The sequence below is a fragment of the Melospiza melodia genome, chromosome 2 (genome assembly GCF_035770615.1).
Source record: "Melospiza melodia melodia isolate bMelMel2 chromosome 2, bMelMel2.pri, whole genome shotgun sequence".
In the NCBI taxonomy this organism is placed as follows: Eukaryota; Metazoa; Chordata; class Aves; order Passeriformes; family Passerellidae; genus Melospiza; species Melospiza melodia.
Window position 1 is genome coordinate 19,332,755 of NC_086195.1, and position 13,040 is coordinate 19,345,794.

Here is a 13,040-nt window from a genome sequence, read left to right on the forward strand (position 1 = left end):
GGTTTGTGATTTCTGTCAAAATAATGCTAATAGCGGTAAGTAGGAAATCCTGTGAATCTGTGCAGACCAGATCAGATAGTTCCTGTTTGGTATCTGGATGGTATCTGGAGCTGCTGGTTGTTTCTTGATCCTAGAAAGAAAGGCAAAAGTGCTATCAGGAAAGTTAACCATGTTATCAACATCCCACAAAAGGGATAGCAATTTATCTTATGCTCCCTCTGATGCTGGGAGCCCCCAATGATACAATGTAAGATAGACCTCTGCCATGCCATGGCACCCTACTCAAACTTCACATCCATGGTGAGTTCCACCAGCAGTCATCTTCACAATTTTTATAGCATTTTCTTAGAAGCAAAGCAACTCTATCTGTCATATTTACTATGGGGAAAAAAAGAGAATGTTTGTAGGAAAACATGCTGCATCACTTCAAGATAAAGTCAGGAACATACTTTCAGCATCATGGCTGGTGACAAACAGGTGCTGCCTACAGACTCTTTGGTTTGACAGGTTGGGTGCATTTATTGTGTGGTAGGGCATGAGGCACAGCCCTAAAGCCAAGTCATGTGTGGTACAGCAGGCTCAGCACAGGCCTGCCCTGCTCAGCTCAGCTGGCTTGTGCTCTCCTCCAAGTGCAACAGCCTGCCCTGTATGGCCCCCAGGGCTGTTGTTCAGGTTGTTGTTGTTGCCTGTGGCATAAAGGGGGTAGCAGGCTCTGTACATCTGATGAAGACACAATTTTGTCCATTTGCCTTTTCACTTAATGTTTCTTTAAGCCCTGCAGGCTGACCGTCTCTCTTAGCATGCCAAAACTCAGCTCAAGGTACAAAGGACATCCTATTTCAACAGCACATCCTGCATCAGTCTCTGAAATCCTGCCCAGCCTTATCAGTGAAGTGAGCCAAGAATCTCCAGAAGCATCAGCAGCCATGAAAAGGCCAAAATTCTGCTCATTTGGCTGCACACGAGTTAGTGCACTGAAAGGTGTTAAGGCAAACACTTTCACTTTTTTGGTGCTCACACCTGGCACAGTAAGTCTGCTTCAGTGGGGATTGTTTCCTGTCTCATGTGGGATATGCCAACATATGTTAGGTTGTGGATGTTCTTTAAAAATGCATGTCTTTCCCATATCTATCTGTTGATCCATAAAATTTTAAAACAGTTTCCTTAGAACAGTGATACCTCGGGAGGATTATCGCTTAGATGGTTGTCTCTACATGTAGAAAATGCATTCCAACACAAGCTAGAAATCTTCAGGAAAAGGATCTTCTCAGTAAATGGCAACTGAGATGTGAGTCCTGTCTATTGTGGCTCACTTGAGTAGTTCCAGATTTTAAATTTTTTTGTACTGCAAAACTAAAAGTAAAATCCAATATACTGTTTGATAGACAGATTTAAATATTTGAAATCACACAGATGGAATTTGTTGCTGTTCACAACCTGACTGCTGTAATTCATGGAGAAATTCAATCAGGTATTCTCCCCAAAGCTTATTAACTGCTCTGACTTAATGAATGTGAGGCTTTTGAAGCTCAGATCCAGTGTTTTTCTAGGTCAGGGTCTGAGTGCACTTAAAATAAATAGTCCATGATTTGTCCTAGCTGAAAGAGTACCTGAAGGGGTACCTGAAAGGGTCAAATAGTCATGTTTTCACCAAGGCAGTCTAACAGAGCAGGCTTATCTTGCCCTCAATGTGACACCTTGAAAATTAATTTCTGTGAGGTTATTAACATTTTTGAAAAATAATGAAGTTAAGGTTGTTTTATAAAGTTTATGCCAGAAAAAAAAAAAAAAAAGAAAAACCTGACTATTTCAGGGAAATAGTTTTTGAGATATTTTCAGATAGGTCTTCAAACATACTTCAAACATGGTAGACTTACTCATTTTGAAATACTACAGAAGAAAAAGACTGTGCAAGGTTTAGATACCATCAGCCTAATTTTTGCCTCAAAATTTAAAGATAACATTATGCAGAAAGGCCAAACTCTGCAAGAATTTTTCAAAAGTAATTTCTTTCCTGAAATAATTAAATGTAAGTTGTAAAACAGTTCACTGGGGCAAGCTATGAGTCCAGATGGCAGAAACAACAGTTGGGAAAGGGCTGGTAATAATTCAAGTGTTTAATTTGTTAAAGGTTTTGCAAATCTACCAAGTGTTTGGATGGAGGTGTTACCCATACAGGGCTCACATACAAAATGAGCATTACACCATCTCAGATAATGCCTGCTTGAATGAAGAGATTCCATATTAAAAAGTATATTCAAATCCCGTCCATGACTGGTCTTTATGCAGTTAAGCAAAGGTAACATTGGGTTCCTGAGGAGAGCAGATGGAGAGATGCTCTGGTAAAGCTGCTGAAGAAGAAAGAATGGCTCAGTCGGTGAGACCTGCAAAAGCCCCATCTCCTGAACCAAGTTTCTTTCCATGAGGATTGCTTTAGTAGCAGTTCTTGCTCATACAGTTCTGTAAGAGCAATAAATAGAATATAAATGTTCTGTTAATAGAATTGTCAGAGCAAACTCCTGGTAGTGGGAACAGCACTGTTAACATTTAGTCCTAGTGCTGCAATGGAAGATGAAAACCCCTGATACTTTGTGGATTTTGTTACTGAGATATAATTTCCCTAATGCTGTTAAGATGAAGGAAAAAAAGACAAATGAGATAGGAATGACTTGACACATTACGTTCTTTAGGATTTGTGAACTTCTGAAAGATGTCATCAGAAACTGCTTTGGTATGAATATAGGCAAACATCAAAGTGACTGCATTATCATTTATTTCCAATTATTGTTAAAACCTTCAAGCTTCATTGAAAGACTATGAAGAAACTGATGATTTCTGCTTCTAAAGTACATTATAGTTTTCTGGGGTAATAAAAGATCTCTGGTCCGTGAGGATCATGAAGAGTGAGCAGAACAGATAGGCTTGGATGCAGACATTTTATTTCAAGGGAAAAATAGATTTTATCAAGAGAGAACAGCTAGATGAATGGTCCATTAATAAAACCTGTAATATGATAATTTTGTTCTTTAATAAGAATAATAATCACATTCTAGATAATTTTTAATTATACAAAGCATGCATTTATGAAAAGGTCACAAGAAAAACATAGCTACTTTATAAATATCATGGATTCTTGTTGTTTATGGGTTTAATAAGTTTTCCTCTCCCAAGGTTAAATAAATGGCATTAAAGGAACAAATAATATCCTGGGATGGTTTTGAAGGCAGTATTTGACATTGCTTATACTGACTGATCAGTGACATTGGCAGAGTCTGATACAAAAAAAATTATGTGTTTTTCAGACTAATTTACTTTAGAGAGATATCATAATCTGGTCCTTAGACTGAATGAATGGGCATTATCTGTGATGCTGCAGCTTTGTTTCAGCAAAGAGGAAACCAGAGGATGTATTTCAAGAGCATTCCACATGATGAACCAAAGCACAGCCCGTCAGAAGAGGGGGAGAGGTTGCAAAGGGTTGCTTTCAATTTTAGTTGCTCTATATCTAAAGAAATATGCTGTTGCAGATATAACCTGTGACAAGAAATGGGCATATTGGGGGCTTTTTGCCCTAAAAATGTTCAGCTGCATGTCTAATCTGAGCAATGATGTCTATCTGCTGGATATAAATTGCTGAAGCAGAGCAGTAATTAAGGTATTGTCTCCAGTGGAATTTTTTAAGCTTTATCTTATTCATTTTTTTCAAGGACTTGGCATTTTACTTAGCTGAATTGGACATCAGTCACTAATAGGACTTGCTCCAAATGTTTAAGAAAGTGCAAAACTTTCTGGAACTGTAGCTACCAAGGGACTTCCACATCATGTTAACTGCTTTGGTGGAAACAGAGTGAAAATATTCTCTGATAGTTGTTCACACCATGATTAGAAACACCTGAAATAGTGGCATACATTCTGAGTCCTTGGGTCTGTCCAGATTGAAATCAGAAGTTTAAAAAGTCTGAGAGATAACTTCATCAGATCACACCCCATATTTAGCATAATAAACATAAAAAATTCAAATATTTAAATTTTGTTAAAGAGATAGAGAATGCAACTTTGTGTAGAAAGTTTTGTAACATAAATTGTAGCTCTTTCTATTACCAGATAGAACTGAGTAGTATTTCATACAATTTTGATATTTCTAATCTTTTTGTAGATCAGAGGAACCCGAGATGATTTAAAGGATCACTCTCTGGACTTGAATACTTGCAAGTATTTTCAAGGTATGTAAATTTACTTTTCAGAGCGAGCAGCATAATGAGTGGGCATTTAAACTGCATTTAATGTTAGCACCAAATTCAGCAAAGAGACCCAAATTAATCTCTCCCCACTGTCAAATGCATCTCTGGCATCTCAGATTTTGACGGAAAGACATCTTGTGCAGGGATGCACATTTCCTCAGCTGACAGACCATCTCTGTGATGAACTCCTCTCCAAGGCTATCAGGGAGCAAGAATCTCTGTAGTGTCATGTTTTTGTCTCTTTGCTTCTATGCACTTGCTGCACTCTGACTGCATTTTAGAAAAGCAGTGTGATGGTAGAATTTTCTTTTTTTTTTTCCTCTGGCTACAGCATCTTTCCCACCTGACAGTCACAGAGCTGTCTTAAGGAGGGAGAGTTGTTCTGTGCAAATCCCTCCTGGGGTGATTTGTCACACTCGGTGACTCAAGCTCCACGTGGATGGCAAAGAGGGAGTTGTGCTGTTCTTTGTGGGATGGTACACTTTTATTTTTCCTATAAGAAGAATTAAAGTTGCCTAAAAGAAATCATTGACATACAAGAAGTTATTCAAATTTTCATGTAGAAGGGCAGACTTAACTCTTTGAGCAGTTGATTTTTTTCACCAAAAAGGTATTCTGGCTGACTCAAACTTGCTGCTTAACAGAGGAAGGAAAAGATGCACTTCCCCTTATTTCAGTCCAGGCTCAGCACTTGAAGTCAGTAACAGAGCTGATGAGAGAGTTGAGTTGTGGGGACAGGAATGTAGTTCCCAGCACATGGATATGACAACACTCAGCTCTCAGAAGAGAAGGGTACAGAATATTCTGAATTTTTCCTGAGCAGCTACTTCTTCTCTCCTTTGTACTGAGTAATCTAATATGACATCTTTACTGGATCGGTAACAGCAGTGGGAGTTGTTTACTTTCCCGTTCTGTACAAACATTTTCAAGATGAAAAATTAAAATGTTTAATTTCAAAACTGCCACAACAAAATGTTTTCACTCATTCAAATTTTTATCTTCAGCATCTTCTAGCTTACTGAACAAGATTCATTAACCTGATGTGCAGTTGGAAATTCTGAATACTTAACCAGATACTCAGCTGCTATAGTAACCAGGCTCACTCCCATACATTTTCAGTTCAGAAAACATTAGGGAAGTGACACTAAAACAGAATCTCAAAGCAGTTCCTCTGTATTTGCACTCAGAGGGAGGAGTCTTAGCACTTATCTGCTTTCCATGGGCACAGGACAGTATTTTCATACTATTAAAAATATTTTGTGTTCCTGATGTAATCAGACAGGTTTGAACATGAGCTGCAGTTGGATGAAAATGGGTTTAAGGATTGCGTTATGTGAGGGGTACGTTTATGGCAACAGGAGTGTCACAGCAGCAGGGCTTTAAGCAGAAAATAAAAAGGAATCTCCTAGATTTTTATCTTGAGCTGACTTCTGCATTTTTTTCTGGGTTTGAGGTTAGTATTGCGAATTCTGCTACAAAGTAATTAAATAATATTTCTGAGCTTCTCTTCTCTATTTTGACAAGTACTCATCATTTTCATTGGGAAAATATATGCCAGGCTAAAGCAGGAAATTCCTCATGTGGCCCATACATCTGCAATTTACAAGTGATCCTGGGTTTCATGGACATGAGCTATGAGATGGAACTAGAAATGATGGCCCAAACAGTGCAGACATTGCATGCCCTTAAATATGGCAGGTTTTAAATAAAGTAAAAAACTGACAGCAGATTTAAAATCCAGAAATTGTGGAGCTTAGTTCAATTAGAGGCAGATTTCAAACAGTGTTTAGAGCCTTAAATTTGTCTGGGCTTATGGAAGCATTTGACAGATGCCAGTGCAATTCACTTTGGAACATCTTGAAGGTCTATTGCATGCCAGCAAAAATCATGAACCTCATCAAAGTTTTATGCCAAGGTTCTGCTTGAACAGTTAAAGTAAATGGGAACTTGCATAAATGAGCTAATGAAACTCTCCTGTCAACCATACACTCATGCAAAATCTCACCGTCAGACATTGACATTATTACAATAAAAAAAAAAAGAATTAAAATTATATGAAACAAGTATGGGAAGCCAGAAAAACTGTACCAGAATACTAAAAGGATACTGTCAGCTCTAGCCTTCCAAATCACTAAACAAAAGCTTTGAAGACCGTCCCTCCCTACAAAAAAAAGGACAAAGAGTCTGCCAATATAATATCCTCCAAAAATGGACCTACTGAGCAACTGCTCCCACTGTACCACAGTAGGGGACAATGACATCCAGACAATGGCATCTCACTAACTCACAGGAGGATGCCAAGCAAGGAGGATGTCAGGGCAGGCACCTGAAGCGAAGAAAGTCATCAAGTACCAAAGCAGTTCTTGACCTTCAGCATCTTAAACAAATTTTCATCACCAAAAGCCTAGACCATATGTGTCCCAGGAAGAGGTGTGCCTCATAATGTGTCATGTACTTTTCTCTTCCAGCTCTGGGGACCTGCTGGAGGGCACCAACCATCCCTGCCTGCAGTTCCAGAGGTCCTCACAGTGGGAACTCAGTGGTGTGCAGGTGTAGTGTGCCCCCAAATCTTTACTCCTCCTAATGCATTCAGGATATGGCCGTGGAGTTGCCATGGAGAGAAAGCCATTCTGCAGACCAAAGTGTGGCTCTCAGAACATGCCTCCGTGTCCTCTGCTCAAATGCACGTGTTGGGAACACACTGAAGGCAGAAGCAAGTGTCTAAATGACCTTGAAAGCAAATGCTTCAGTAAAGATCTAGGAGTTGGACAGATTAGCTGCACAAAGAACACCAAGACTAAAAGAAAATGGCAATAAGTGACTCAGAAAAAAAGTAAAGTGTACTGTAACTGTGTCACAGGTAACGACACAGCAGCTGCTAGAAGAGGAATGGATGGGACAAATAGACACTGCATTGGCACACTGCATGCAATTCTTAATGCAAACAGCCAGCCAGAGATTAAAGTTTTGTAGATTACTCCAGATAACTAGAGAACCTGCATTTTTCTTGCTCTGAGTGCTCTGCAAGCTTTTGTTCATAAGAATGGACAAGTTATTCTTTTCTTGTCCACAACAAAGGTTGTCTCAGCCACAGTAAAAGTTTTTACTTTCTCAGTACAAGGAGAAAAGGAATTCCTGGCCAAGGAGTTCTCTTGGCCAGGAACTGCAACAACTTTTGCTGACTCTTCTCCCATCCCACAATGCTGCCCTTGCTACTTTTGCAGGCTTCTCCTAGAAGCTTTCACCCAGCTCTCCCTCCCCTCACAATCTCCCACTCACACATGCAGAGACACCTGCTCAGCAAAATTTCTATTTTCAAGTGCTTTGAAATGCCTGACTTGCCTTTGACTTTCATGTAGAAATAGTGATGGGTGGTTTAAGAGTACTATTTGCCTTCTGACTTTCAGGGAAGAATTTAATGGCTTCTCATAATCACTTTATATAAAGTGGTGGTACCAAGCAGCTTCAGAAAGTTGTAATGCTGACTGCAATAGCAGATAGAGTTGACCTTGTCTGAGATATAAGGATATCTGATAGTGCAGAATTTCACTACATTCATCTGTCTAAACATGCAGATAGGCATCAGGTGGGATCTACAAAAATGCTGGCACCTACATTACTTTACAAAGCTACCCCTGAGGACCTGATTCAAGCCATAGTCACAGAGAAATTACTATTGACTTTATTAAGATTCAGTTGAGATTAATGTTGCACACTTCTTTCCTGCCCTTTGCTGTCTCTCTTCCTGTGATTTGAATTGTTCCCTCAAGGCATTACAAAAAAAAAAAAAAAAAAAAAAGGTTAGCAGCAATGCATGGGAAGTTGAATACTTGTCCTTCTCCTTTTCACAGTATCTGTTTAATACAAAAAGAAAAATACTGTTTTAAAACTTAGAATTGTTTTGTCCATACCTTTTAAATGCTGTTACATCTTTTAAAAATATCTAAACCAATAGTGAATTATTCCAACTTGTTGCAAAAGGAATAAATATGTATGCCACTAACTTGCAGCCTCAATAACTGGAGTAGGGTGACTGAAAATCTATTTCATGTTCCTGCAGCAAACATCATGTCCATGGAAATCATGTGCAAGTATTTGATCTGCTCAACACTGCAGAATTTATAAAAGCTGTATTCCGTAAATATTTCTCAATATATCAAAATACCTGATGACAAGGAGTTTATGTCAAAATCTCCTTTTCTAGCTGTCCTAGGCACCAAACCAAACACATTAATTAACTGTATCAAGCCACCTGAATAAATAAGGGGACAAGTTTTTTGTTGGGTTGGCTTTTGGTTTTGTTTTGTAATTTTATTTTTGATTGGTTTTTTGCTTGGGTTTCTTTAAGGGTATGTGACTGGAAAATGCCTGAATTGGGCAGAAAAACAAAGATTAAAAGGAAGGTATCAAAACCCAAAAAACAGGGGCCAGTTACTTTATAATTTTGTAGCGTTAGGGAGAGGGGAAGGATGATAAATTGAAAGCAAGTGTAGAGGTGCACGATTGGTCTGCAAAGGAGAAGATATAATGCTGTATTTAATATGCTTAAACCTGTGATGGTTAAAGAGGAATACTGTGTACAGAACTGCTCTGTATCAGACCTAATGTCTGCCCCAAGCTCATTGCTATGAAATCTTACCCACAATGTCACTAATTTGATTGAAGACCTATTTCCAGCATCATCTCTGCTGGCAGAGGAGAACTGACTGCAGAATCTCTGATCAGAACATGCTAGTGATGTTGTGATACTTGTTTTTCTGCTTCCAGCTGGAAAGGTAATCTGTCAAGTTGCCTTTCCCTCATATATTTAAGAAAAAAATACAGTTTCCTTTATGCAAATATCTAATTTTCTTTCAGTGATAGGTCTATGAAGTTATTAAATTACTTGAAAATAGATATGCCAGCTTTTCTAAAGCTGGCACCTTTATCAAGAACATCTAGCATTCACTCCTAAGAGTGAATAGAAGTTTGTACATTCTTTGGTTTGCTCTTAGACATATATTATAACAGAATGATGACTTCTTATACATACAATGATTTTAGGGATTGTAAGTGTTGAAAATGGTTTCAATGCCATGACTGGATTTGCCTCTGGTAATTGAAAAATAAATCCTGCTCTTCCAGAGCAGATGAACTCTGTACAACCTCTCCAGAGGCTATGACCTGCCTGAGAAAATCAGATGCAGACGGGATTCACTCACAGCTCTGGCAGTTTTTGAAAGCATCCAGCAGGTATTTTGTGGAGTCAGAATTAGAGTCTTCTTTTGTAAGGAAGTATTTGAACACAAGATTTCCCAGAGCAAAGTTCAAGTGGAGAAGTGCAATGGAGGCACTTAGATCAAGGTGCTGGACAGACACAGGCAGGGAGGCTCACACCCAGGTTACTGGGAGAGAGTAACAATATGGTCAGGCTGGTGACAGCAGGACAGCCCAAGTTCTGCAGAAAGATATTTTCCACAGGTTTCACTAAAATCCCAGTTCTAACCCCCACCAGTTTCCTTCAAGACTGAGAAGGTGTTGTAATGGAAAAGATGCTGATGGGCATGAGACCTAATCAGGTAAAGTAGGTGGAAAGCCTCTAGGTACTGTCTCCATTAATCACTGCCGTTAAGATGTAATTCCTTCAACTTTTTCAAACTTGAGAAAATTGCATTTAATCTATGCATAGGCTGAAGACATCTCCTGGTGACATTCTTTGCATTTAATGTGCCAATTTCAGTCCAGTATCAAAATCTAAAGTTTCTCAAAACTGCTAAAATCCTCTAAAAAGTCATGCTTTTAGGATCACTCTTTCTTTAGTCCTCCCATGGTCTGACTTGAAGTCAAAGTTTGTTGATTCTACTTTTCACATACTAAAATAAGGTATTAATCCTTTAGTACAGATCAAGCAGTGTGCTCGTATTCTGTATTAAAGTGACCAAGGTGAAATTAGATTGCACTCTGGTAATTTTCTTCAGGGCAAACACCTTCACATGAATAGAACATGTAGAAAGTGTTGGCATTAGCTGTTGAAAACCTTCAAATCCTCTCCAGTGGGTTAAAAATTGGCCTGAAGGAGAAGCCTAAATGATGAAAATGTTATGAATTTCTCTCCATTGATAATTCAAAATTTATTTACACTAACAGCTGGATCACATGCAGCAACAAACCTGAAACATAATGCAATTCTCTAGCATAGGTATTCTTACACAACACTGTGACACATAACCATGCAAATGAAAAATTACTCAAACCACTTACATAATTAAGAAAAAAAGTTTAAATATGAATTTGTGCTGAAGGAGAGAACTGTTTACTTGTAGAAATGAGAAAGAAATTCTGGCAGCTAATGCAGTGGTTTTACTGCAATTAGAGGAAGAAATGTGTCTGAATATGCAATACAAGTGTGTGTCATCAGCATCACTGCAGACTGACATGAAGTGTTTCCTGGATGTGCTTTTATTTAATGCATATGCACAGAAAATATCTCATACTGGATAGCTAGCATCAGTTATTTTGTCATCTAAAATGAGAACAAAACATAATGACTAATGAGAATATTGACATTTGAGATCAATGTTGAGTCAGCTCGTTTGCTCTGCAGAAAAAGTTTCCTCATAAAATACAAGGTGAAAGTGAAATAAGGAAGGAGAACAATAAAATGTGTTACGAAAAATAAGAATTATTATGACCAAGTGATGGGTGGGCAGGTATGTGGTGATGAGCAGACAGGAATGTGAGGATTCAGGAAGAATTAACTGTCTCAAAAATAGTCTTCCTCAAGAACTTAATGCACCAAACTCAGATTCCAGTCTTCCAATCATGGAACAGAATGGCTTGAGTTGGAAGGAGCCTTATAGATAAAATAGTTCCAACCTCCTGCCATGGGCAAGGACACCTTCCACTAGACCAAATTTCTCAGAGCCTCATCCAGTCTGGCCTTGAACACTTCCAGGGATGGGGCATCCACAACTTCTCTGGGTAACCTGTTCCAGTGTCTCACCACCCTCACAGAAAGATAATAGGATTTCTTCCTATTATCTAATCTAAACCCACCTTCAGTTTGAAGACACTCTCCCTCGTCCTGTCACTACACACCCTTATAAAAAGTTCCTCTTCATCTTTCTGGTAGGTTTCCTTCAGATCCTCAAAGGTCACAATTAGGTCACCCCAAAGCCTTCTCTTCTCTTCGCTTTTCCATGAGATAGTAGAAAAGGAGAGCTTTTATTTTTCTTTTGGAATGAAGAAAGTGGCCTATCCAAGAGAATTAAATATTTTTTTCATTTTACATTAGTAATCACTCATTGTATGTAAAATTACTAATACAAGAAAAATTTTAAGAACAGTGCCAGACTGGAATTGTCAATTAATTTTTTTCGTTCCTAACAATAGAATATGGCTTTATAACAATAGAAATTATGTTTCTTTTGTGCTCTTAGGTTCCTCTTTCTTTCAAGCTAGTTGCTAACCTTTACAAAACTTTGAGTCATCCTTCAAAGTTCAATCTCTCCCAGAGATCATTGGGTGAGGCAACATGCCAACCTACAATCCATCCTGACTCTTCCCTCTCTCTTTTCAGGTCCAGCTGAGGTGCACATCAAAACCAAAACCCAAGATGGTCACCCATACAAGGGGCTTCTTTTCTCATGCCAGATGGCATGGGTCTTGGGTGGAATTGAAAAAGACATCCAGGGTAAAACAACAGAAAAGGTGGTTTCTTGATATTAGAGGGATGGAAGATAAAGCCACTAGCTTCTGCTCCATTTTTCATCACCTCTTTGGCACACTGGTGTATACCTTTAGTGGCTTTAGGTGCAGGCTATACATCACTTCTGCTTCTTGCAGCAGCCCAAATTTCTGGTTGATTTTCAAAGACAAATAGCCAAGCTCTGGGATTTTGATGAGCTGATGCCAGTGTTGCCTGAGGTGGGATTTAGGACACTAAAACACACTCTGTCACAGAGATGCTGTGGAACTTCTGACAGCAACATGCAAGGTGAGAGGCTACAGGGAAGTATGGAACGACTTTGACATTTCTTTTTCCAAAGGAGCAAGGGTCAATAAAATTCTTTCTTTGGAAGTTCTTTCTTTTGCATCATGAACAGAAGGATGGACAAACAAGAACAAGGATTAGTGAGTGTTTTTCCTAAGTTAATACTAGAACTAAAAGTAAATCTTAGACCAAGGTAATTAGGTTAAGAAATTTTATTATGTACAGAATGCAGGATTCAGCTGCAGTGTTTAAGAGCATAATCATGTATGAATATAATCCTTCCATATGGACTTGTGGACCTCAAATATTGTGGGTAAATTATGGCAAACAATCATTTGGAAACCAGCCAATAAGAATATAAGCTAAAACTTCTCTTCTATGTTTCAGGAAATTTTCCTGTGTTCTTCTACACTGAAAATAATTTGTCACTGTGGGGGATCAGTTGGAAATTGGATTTCAATTATTTCTTCAGTTAGCTAAGCAAAACCATTAAACATTATGTCATGAAAAGAAGGCATATTCACCAAGGGCTTATTTACAGCTTTGCTCTTTAGTTGAAAACAACTCTATCTGTTGGAAAATACAAGACTGGGCATGTGTGGTTTTAGGTAACACATACTTTTAGACCTTCTCACTCTTGTGGAATCTCAATAAAATACTGATAAGATGTATGATACCAGAGTTGCAGATATTACTGTGGGGAGTATGACATAGAAAAACTACATAGCTAAGACAGTGTGACTAGAACTTAGCTTGTAAAATGAAAGAAAATATTCAGAAAAATATTTAGAAACTAAAAGTGGAAACCTTCCATTTTACAGCTTGCC